This window comes from Silene latifolia, chromosome 6 (genome assembly GCF_048544455.1).
Source record: "Silene latifolia isolate original U9 population chromosome 6, ASM4854445v1, whole genome shotgun sequence".
NCBI lineage: Eukaryota > Viridiplantae > Streptophyta > Magnoliopsida > Caryophyllales > Caryophyllaceae > Silene > Silene latifolia.
The window spans coordinates 98,409,843-98,420,474 of NC_133531.1; the positions used below are offsets into that span (position 1 = coordinate 98,409,843).

The window sequence follows — 10,632 nt, forward strand, 5'->3', positions numbered from 1 at the left end:
ATAACATGTTCATCAATTTGCACATATATGAAATTCAATTGCTTTTTGCCGTCATACATTCGGGTTAGTGGTTGGTGTCACATGCAGGGAGGTGCTTACATTTTCCCTTTCTTTCATTTTTACCCATAAACTCCACATTAGCCAAATTTGCCAGTTGACCCTTAGCTACATCCAAATTTAGCCTGCCTTGTCAAGCTAGTTTAGATTGTTTTTGCGGTATACTGTTTATTGTATCAAATCTTGGCTCATATCATATTGATTTGGAGTTGGTAATCTATGAAGAAAGGGAGGATGATGAAAAGAAAAAAAAGACGTGAAAAAGAAGTTGAAAAAAAAAAGAATTCGAAAAAAAAAAGAAGAAACCGAAAGGAATGAGAAAGAAGAAAATTGAAAAAAAATAGAAAAAGAAAGAAGAAAAAAAAAGAAGTTGTTAGTTGACGGTTTCTGCTCCTATGTTCTATTCTATATCATATGAGGAGTGTTTCTAGTTTGGTTTGGTGAGATTTTATGCCAAATGAAGGGCATGTGCTTAATCCCATAATTGCTTAAGAATCGGATGTTGATATATGGTTCTGTTTAGGTACTAGCTTGATCACCTATACCTCCACATTCCCATAAATGTTTTGCCTTTTCTTACCCATTGCCTCACTTTACCATATTTTTGTAAGCCCTCGGCTGTGACGGACCTTGTTTGGTTGGAATGTATGTACGGTAGTTAGAATTGTCTATCATATTAGTTGCATGCATGTTATGTGAGTCGTAGTCTAGGTGAGCGACTATTTTCCTTTCTCTCTTACATATATATGTTCACCCTTTGCTTCATGAGAGAAAGAGTGATCCGTGAGAGTCCATTATTAATGGTCTTGCAAGGTTGACGGTTCAGCTTTATTTATAAACATCTTATAACTCGTTTGCATTTGACTGTTAGCTATAAGTGTTAGTTTGCTTGCATTAAATTGGCTTAAGTGGGCATTTGTAGCTAGCTCTGAGTTATCTTTTTCCGTTCCTTAGTTGCATTTTAGTTTACTCGGGGACGAGTAAAGGTTTGGTTTGGGGAGATTTGATACGTGCATTTTATATAGTCTTTTTAGCCTATTTTATGCGCGTATCTTTATGCTTTTATCGTGGTTTTATGCTACGAAATGCCCCGAATATGCTACTTTGGGTTATTTTGTCTTATTTGCAGAAATGAACCAGGAAGTAGTGAAATCGAGCCTTTTACCGTCCTTTTAGCATGCATTTGGAGGAAGAGTGAATTTAGAGTGGAAATGAAGCTATTTTGAGATGCGCATTGGAGTAAGGAAGTTAGGCGAGCCAAGAGAGTGCGTCAATTTGCTAGTTCCTGCTTGTAAGAGCCATATCTCGAGTTCTACAACAGATATTCAGGTGATTCCAATTGGAGATGAAAGTTTGTCCTTTTAGCTTTCCAATGCCACCGGAATCACCCTGTTTGACCAAGTAACGAAGAAATGGCAGCCGTTTGAAGTTCAGTGCGCGAAGCAGGAATTACGCGCTGAGAAGTGCTCGATCGAGAGCCAATTTGCTCCATCGAGAGCTACCTATTCTTGATCGAGTGATTAAAGGGAAAGAAGTTCTCGATCGAGAGGAATTGTTCTCGATCGAGAGGAATGCTAAGGAATACCACTCGATCGAGTGCCTTAGTTAGTCGATCGAGTGGATTTAGCTGACGGGCTGGGCTTTTTAGGTTTAATTCCGTCATTAGGTTTAATAAGCCCTATTTTCTTATAAATAGGGAGTCATTATGTCGATGTACGATACACTTCACTACTCTCTTTTCTCCTCTCTTATTTGTTCCAATACACTGTTACCTTGTTCTCTTAATTCCGGATCATTAAATCAGTAACTTATTTCTTCCCTTTTATTCTTCCATTTTCTTTTATTGCTTTTATTGTTTCTCCTTTTAGTTGCCATGTCTTATGTTATTAGATTAGCAATTGCTAGTGTAGTACCCCGAGCCATGTGTAGCTAATTTCCCCTAATATGTTAGGATTTGGGAAGCCGTGGTAGCATGGTTTAATTGTATTAAATAGATTAGTCTTGCGATAGGAATTGTATTAGGCAATTTAATTGTTATCCGGTCGAATGAATGCATGCAGGAGACCATAAATCTAGTTAACCCCGACCTAGATCGAAAGATTGGAAGGGAAGGCTTGCTTAATTACAATAGGGTATTGCAGTGAGGGCGAAAGTTAAGCTGTTTACGCTCTAGGGCGGTTTAAGGACCGAAAGGTGACGACCATAACTCTTCTTATCAATAGTCTAATCGCCTTAATATTCTCGATAGTATAAGATCCGATAGCTGCCACGGTGGACCGACTCCTAGCATACTTCCTTCCTCTTATTGTTAATTTCTGTTATTTATTTCCCTCGCTTTAGTCTTTAGTTTAGAATATCAATCAAACCCCCAATTGTGACATTTAGACAGATAAATAGACAAATAGATAGTACACCGCCTCCCTGTGGAGATCGACCCTACTTACCGCTGACTTCTGTTAGTTGTACTTAGGTATTTTATTTTTGGTACGAAACGACCGTACCACGATAAAAGCATAAAGATACGCGCATAAAATAGGCTAAAAAGACTATATAAAATGCACGTATCAATGAACAAGAGAGAGATTAAGGAAATAAAACTTGTATTAAAACTTGATTAATTGTTAATTACAAAATTAAAGAGAGATTTGATTGATATTAACTACACTAAAGATTTCTAAGAAGAACATGCTCTTCTAATTAGACTAATGGGGTATTTATAATGGTGATTAGGTGTAGGAATTAGGGTTAACTAAGGGCTTAAATGACGATTAAGTCCCTACTTAAGGAAACGCCGGTCTTTTTGGAAGGATGGGCATCTTTCTTGAAGCTTGAAAAAAACGAAATGGTCTGCCTGGGAATCCGGGCGTCTTTGGCACGGGACGGGCGGATTCTGGTGCTGCTGCCCGGGCGTCTATGGGTGAAGACGGGCGTCTTCTGGTGCTGCTGCCCGGGCGTCTTGGGGAGAAGACGCACGGATTGTGGTGATGGAGACGGGCGTCTTCTGGGGAAGACGCACGGATTGCTGTGCAGTCTCGTTTCTTCTTCTTTTCTTCCTTTTTCTTCATAAGATCCATGGGGATTTCCTCGGGCATGCAAGGATCTTTTCTCATCGTTGCCCATCTACTTTAGTATGTACACAGGCCTTCTAATCTTGTCTCTCCTTGATGCTTGGTCATTTGAATTCAATCAATTTAGTCTCATTTTGCCATGAAAATGCAAGGTTTGCACTCCTTTCCTACCAAGGGATCAAAACCTCAAAGAATATGCAAAACAAAGAACTAAAGACAATAAATGACCCAAATATGCACTAAAAAGCATGGGAACAAGGCTAATTCGGGGACTAAATATGCTCTAATTATGGTCACATAAAAAAACAAACAACAAAAGCAAACTCCCAAATGAAACTCAAATACTATCAATCCCTTTATCCATCGTATCCACTTTTGTGCATGGTAGAGAGGGGAAGACCCTTCTTCTTGTCTAGGCAAGAGGGGTAATTCCACGATCCTCCAGTGTTTCTAACACCATAGGGAGTCTACTCTTGACAAAAGCATTTAACGATGGAGGACAAAGGTACCCTAGCTTGACACAACTTTGAGGTGATTTATTGGTAACCTCCTAGGCTTAGTAGTTTGAAGAAATTGCATCTATGAAAAATGTGTACCCTTGAATTATTTCCCTTGTAGATAATTTCTGCCACTTAGATGAGGAAAGTGGCTATTCTTTTTTAGATGCATTCATTACCTGATTTTGTGTGCTTTAATGCTTGGATGTGTCGCCATTTTAGCAAGACCCACCTTGCCTTGCAAGAAGGCATCCTAACTCATGGTTGTCTTGTTGTGAGTTGAAGGGGCGGAGTAAGACCCGCTAATTGTCTCATATCGACTATATTAGTAGGTTATTTTAAATAAAGGTCTAGTTTTTGTCACCTCTTTACTCAGGACGAGTAAAGGTTCAGTTTGGGGATATTTGATGTGACTCATATTTGCGCACATTTTGTCCCCCAATTGAGCCCATTTTGCATATTATTATAACATTCCATATCCATTTTATCCGTCAAATGCTTTCTATTTTGCTTTCCTAGTGCATTTCGTATGTTTTGTAGGAAAGAAGATAAGAAGGCGGAAATTCCCGTCTTTCGTGCATATTTGGAAGCTTATTGATTAGATGGACTAGTGTGAAGAGGAGGCAAGAACTAAAGACTAATTTCAGAAGAATAAGAAGAAAGTGAAGAGAAGGATTCTGAAGCAGAATCCAAGTGTCCAAGCCTCGAAGACGCTCGGATTCCCTTGCTACAATCCGAGCAGATTTGCCCAAAGACGCTCGTCCACCTCTGCAACAATCCGAGCGGTTTCCCCTTCTGGACGAGCGGATCGTGGCGTCTTCAGCTGAGATGCTCATCTCTCCGAAAAGACTAGCAATTCCCTGCTTAGAACTCACAAATGTAATTACTAATTTAGCCTTAGTTAACCTAATGAATCTCTACTATATATACCCCATTTGTAAATAATCAAAGCATGAAGCACTCTTTAATCTTTCCACAAATTTCACATTAATCTTTCCTTAATTATTGTTCAAGTTTGTTACTTTTGGGTAATTGAAGATTATTGGGTTATTATTGGAGGATTGACAACCCTTCATCAATCACTCAAGTTCCCTTCTTTTACACTTTGCTTTATTATTTGGATCATCTCAAGTTTCGTATAATTCCTTTGCTCTTTACTCTTTATTGTTCATTTCCTCATTCTCTTATGATGTTTACACTTGTTGTGATGATTGACACCATTAATGACATGCTCACCATGATAATAAGTGAGTAGTTTCTTGACTAGGATTAGTGGGTAATTAGGGAAGCCAACATGTGGATTGAGTCATGCTTAATCTAATATGTTTTCATAATCAAATTGCTTGCTTGTTGTGATGTCAACTTTATGCACATTTTATGTTTGATGAAATGCTAAGCCTATGAATCCTTGCATTTACAACCATCTCTTATCTATTTAACTTGACTTGTAAGATATAAACCAACTCGAGTCTTGTTAGACCATGCATAGAAGTGATTAGGAGGAAAGTAAGTCGACTTGTAGGTGTTGTACAATCTAATCGATTCGGCTCCGGGACCCAACTCTTCCTAAGGACCGTAAGACATAAACCAACTCGGTTCCTCCACAACATTAATTGCTTGCAACTTTGTAAACATGTTTGTATGATCAACACCATGAATCCCCTATGTCCCCATGACATCCTAGTACTTTTAAGTCATTTGTTTACATTTCTTCATTCATTGTTTGCTTTACTTTATTGCTTGCATTAGTCTAGGACACAACTACAAACCCAAACAAAATGTGACACTAGCATAAATTGACATAGATAGACTTAGAACCCAAAGCACATCGTCCCATGGATCGACCTCGACTTACCGCTAACTAGTTGTTTGTTGAGTATTATAAATGTGTTTGATTGGGTGTACAACGACACGCTCACGTCACTGACGAGTCTTTATCAAGACCTATTCAAGTTAGTAGGAGGGCTACTATATCGGTTTCACAGAGGTAGCACATATCTAGGCTACATTGAATACATAGTTTTCATCAAGAAATCATCTAGCGTTGCCTAATACAAATTATAGGTAAGACCTGCCACCCTGCGGTACCTGCTACAAATAACAGGTAACACCCGCCACCTCGTGATTCCTGTTACAAATAACAGGAAACACCCATGTACCTAGATCATTAATGCGCACATCCTTCCTGTGGGTGTGAAAACCACAAGAAGAAATCCTGGGAGAAGCCAATCTCCAGACTGACTTCTAAGCCACCAATCAGTAGTCAACCATGACTACTAATATCGATAACAACCAATATCAGAATAATCAGGCAAATATAACCAATAATGATATGTACACTAATAATAGAGTAAGAAAAGCTCTGCCTTATTTATTATTCAACAACTGACACAAGTATGTAATATCGGTCTTCGTCGAACTTGTGACCTACACATAATAATTATATACAATCTGCAGTGTAAAGTATGGTCCTTTGTCTGAAATGGTGAATCATGACAAAGCCACAAACACAGACTTCCTTAGAATGCAATGAACTTCAGTAATTTAGTAAAAATAGAAAATGAGCTTAACAATTTATGAAATTTTATGACAATGAAGTTAAAATGATAAACTAACACTGATTTAAATTTCAAGATTTTACAAGCCATTTATGTATTTTTATGAACTCTGACAACAGACTGACACAGATAGAATTGAGCAGTCTCACAGGTTTGACAGTGTGATTATATTTTTGATGTTTTTTCTGGAATAAAATGGATATAATTATCAAACTAATGACCATAGCAAGCACAGAAAATAAGTAATAATTTAAGCCTCAAATTTGATACAATCACATCAAGCACATAAAGCATCAAACTCAAGACAACAATGAGGATCAAAAAACCCATAGCAAGCATAGGATTGAAAGAAACTCACCCATAGGTACTTAATCAACACGTGGAGGGTGTTATTAAGCATAACTCAACTCTAGGGCTCAGCAAGAATTAATATTTGGAATACTTGAGGGAAAATCTTAGGTTTTTGTTTATTAATAAAAGTCTAAATATTACAGACTGCTGGAAGGTCCTTATATAGGCGTTGGTTCAAGTTCGGTACAAAAGAAACCCTAAGAAATATCATCCAAGGGCCAGGATGTGTTGCTTACATAATACATAAAGATAAGTGATCTATTTTACAATGGTTTCATAAGGTGAAAGTAAATTACTAAGGTAAAACAGACTTGGAACAAAAGGTTGCAGCTGAGTGACAATGCAATGACATGTTCTCCTTCTTAATTGCTTTTTTTGGTTCTTTCTGGAGCTGGTTGTCCTTGGCTAAGAACAAGGTCTTACCTTGATTTAGGTAATATCTTTGTTTTGGTAAGACATGACAAAATATTTCACAGCTTCAGTTCTCAAATGTTTAGCCAGAAATGGCAATTTACTTTTCTGCTTTTCCTGGATTGTCGTCTTCTGCAACTTGGCCTGTTTTTGTGAGATTTTAGTACAAAATAATCCTGGCTTCCTGTGAGTTTTTTGTGCTTAATAAAACGTTAGACCAACAGGCCATGGTGGCCACTGTTGGTTGGACATGGAACCCTCGGAATTTTCCTTAGAACAGAATCCTCCAGTCAATGAATTGAGAGCATGTCTTGCATTGCCTAAGCTTGTGTTGTATGGACTCTGAACCTGATTTTCCTGGCCTTGAACTCCTGCTTCAACCTCCCCTGCTTGAAAAGGGCTTTCCCTCAAGCCTAGTGCTTCCTTGATGTGACCAATATTTGAGCATATTTAGTCCCCGAATTAGCCTCGTTCCTATGCTTTTTAGTGCATAATTGGGTCATTTACTATCTTTAGTCTTTCGTTTTTCATATTATTTGAGATTTTGTTTCCTTGGAAGGAGAGGAGTGAAAACCTTGCATTTTAATGGCAAAATGGAGCTAAATTGATCGAATCTAATGACCAAGCATCAAAATGAAGACAAGACTAGAAGGCCTATGTAAAAAATGAAGTAAATGGGCAATGATGAGAAGATCCTTGCATACCAAACAAGATCCTTGAGAATTGTTGGAAGAAGAAAAGAAGAAAAGAAGAAGAAGCTTGCTGAGCTACTATCCGGGCGTCTTGGCCATGGGACGAGCGTCCCGTAGCCATTCCGCTCGTCCTAGACCTCTACAATCCTAGCGTCTCATGCCTCAGGCCGCTCGGATCCCTTTCTAGTGCAACACGTCCTCTTCCTTGGTCCGCTCGGGATGAGCATATTTTACGAAGACTAGCGAAGTGGAGATGAGCATCTCCTTCGAGAGGAGCATTTCCTTAACTTTTCTTAAGGGTCTTAATCGTCGTTTAAGCCCTTAGTAACCCTAATTTATGTACCTAATGCTTAGTATAAATACCCCATTGCACTAATTAGATGATCATGTTCTTCTTTTGCAATCTTAATCTCATTTTAATCTTGTAATCAACTTTTAATTAAGCATTAATACAAATCTCATTTCCTTAATTTCTCTATTGTTCATCATTTATTTTGGGTAATTAAAGATTATTTGGGGTTTATTTGGAGGATTGACAACCTTCCAATCATTCATCAAGTACTTCTATTATTCTTTGATTATTATTTTGGAATTATCATTAGGTATAATTCTCTTAATCCCTTTTTAATTATTGTTAATCATCTTCATTTATTCATCATGTTTTGTCTTGCTAGTATGATTGACAATCTTGTTAGCATGTTAAACTTGATAATGAGTGAGTAGTCATCTTAACTAAGGTTAATGGGGAATTAGGCGAAACCAACATGGGGATTGATTCATGCTTAATCTAATATGCTTTCATAATTAATTTGCTTGCTTGTTGTGATTTCAATTTATGCACATGTTATGTTTGATGAAATGCGATTCTATGAATCCTTGCATTTTTTACCCATCACTTATCTTTTCAATGAGACTTGTAAGATATAAATCAACTCGAGTCTCATTGGACCATGCATATAGTTGGATAGGGAGGATTAATTTGACTTTTAGGTGTTGTACAATCTAATGGATTCGGTTCCGAGACCCAAACCTTCCTAGGGATTGTAAGATATACACTAACTCGATCTCATCACAACAATAATTTCTTGTATCTAGTTGAAAACATGTTTGTATGATCAAATCCCATGAATCCCTTATGAACCCATGACACCCTAGTGCTTTTAATCAATTGTTTACATCTCATTTTAATCATCTTGCTTGTTTATTTACATTATTATTTAGTTTAGTGATCTTCTTATCTCAACCCAAATTATGACACACTTAGTCACCACTACTTTCAATCGAAAATCCTACATCAATACCCGTCCCTTGGGATCCGACCTTTACTTACCTCTTTACTAATAGTAGAGTATTTTGTGAAGTTATAAATATTGTTTTGGTCTAGGTGCTCCTAACGACAAGTAACCGAAAACAATAGTCCGACCAAAAATGGCGCCGTTGTCGGGGACAGTGTTAACTTGATTTGATTTTCTTTGATTGTTATTAGTTGTGTCTTCCTTTGCCTTGGGGAAGTAAAACTCCTTAAGGTTTGTTCTAATTATTTTCGAGTTGTTTGATTTTTTGCATGTCTAGAAGATCACAAGGTAACTTGTTACCCATTGATCATGAAATTGAAAGAACTTTGACAACCAATAGAAGACTTGCTAGAAATACTTTGAGAGGTATTGGTGAGGTTGTAGATATTCATCCAAATACTATTGAGTTCATCAACCCTTTTGCAAGAGAAGGAGAGGAGAACCCACCACAAAATCAACCCACAATGCCTAAGTTTTTATCACATTCCGTACCAACCGAGGAGAACCTACTCAATGGTACTCCCACACCACAACACTTGCCCGGAAATTGTATTGCAAAATCCGCATTTATACAATTAGTCTAAAGAAGCCAATTTGGGGGGATGTCTAGTGAAGACTCTCATTCTCACATGGAGACTTTTTGTAACTATTGTGATGCGATTTCACAAACCGGAGTGACTCAAGACCAAATTCAATGGGTCTTATTTCCCTTTTCTTTCATTGGTACCGCAAAACAATGGTTAAAGAGCCTTGATAAAGCTACTCTTGGTATTGACTCTTGGAAGAAATTGGCTCTTGCTTTCTACAAAAGGTTCTACCCTCCGGAAAATACTTACATGCTAACGCCCAAATCACGGGATTTAAACAAAGGGACGAAGAATCTTTGTATGAAGCTTGGGAGCGATTCAAAGGAACTTGTCGCTCATGTCCTCATCATGGACTTAGCGAGTGGTTCTTGGTACAACAATTTTGGAATGGTCTTTATGAAGAATCCCGAAACATTCTCAACATGGGATCAAATGGTATGTTCACTGAAGTTGACGATAATCAAACTTGGAACAAGATTAAGGAAATGGCGGTCCATAACAGACAATATAGTAGACCTCGAAAGGCTACTAGAGGAGGAAAGCATGAAGTGGACTCTATTACTCAATTAGGTGCTCAACATAGTGCTCATATTGATACCATCAACTTGAAGTTTGAGAAGGCTATGGCTAAGCTTGAATAAGTCTCCAAATCACCAATGCAAAATGTTAATACCATGGTGGCATCTTCATCAATTACAAGTGGAATATGTGAGAATTGTGGAACTTTGGGACATGACCAAAGTGAATGTAGGGGAACAAGTGAATGCTTTTCAAGCATACAAAAGTGGTACACCTTATTTCCAATATTACAATGAAAACACCAAATTCCATCTAAATCTCTCGTACAAAAGCCAAAATGTTCAAAACCCTCAAACAACATACACCCCACCTCAAATGAGAAACCAAAGTCAAAGACCCTTTTACAATCAAAACCAAGGTTACCAAAATCAAACTCCATACACTCAATCAAATGACCAAGGTTTTGATGTTCAAAAAGCGGTCATCCAAATGCAAAATAACCAACAAGAATTTTTCACTCAAATGCAAAATGATAGCCAAGCAAAAGACATCACCATCAACAACATCCTAGCCCACACAAAAATGTTGGAAACCCAA

General features: G+C 37.8%; 1 pseudogene; it reads right to left on the minus strand.

Moving 5' to 3' along the window:
- Positions 1 to 9,771: 9,771 nt before the first annotated feature.
- LOC141589405 (small nucleolar RNA R71) lies at positions 9,772 to 9,871 on the minus strand (annotated as a pseudogene).
- Positions 9,872 to 10,632: the final 761 nt, after the last annotated feature.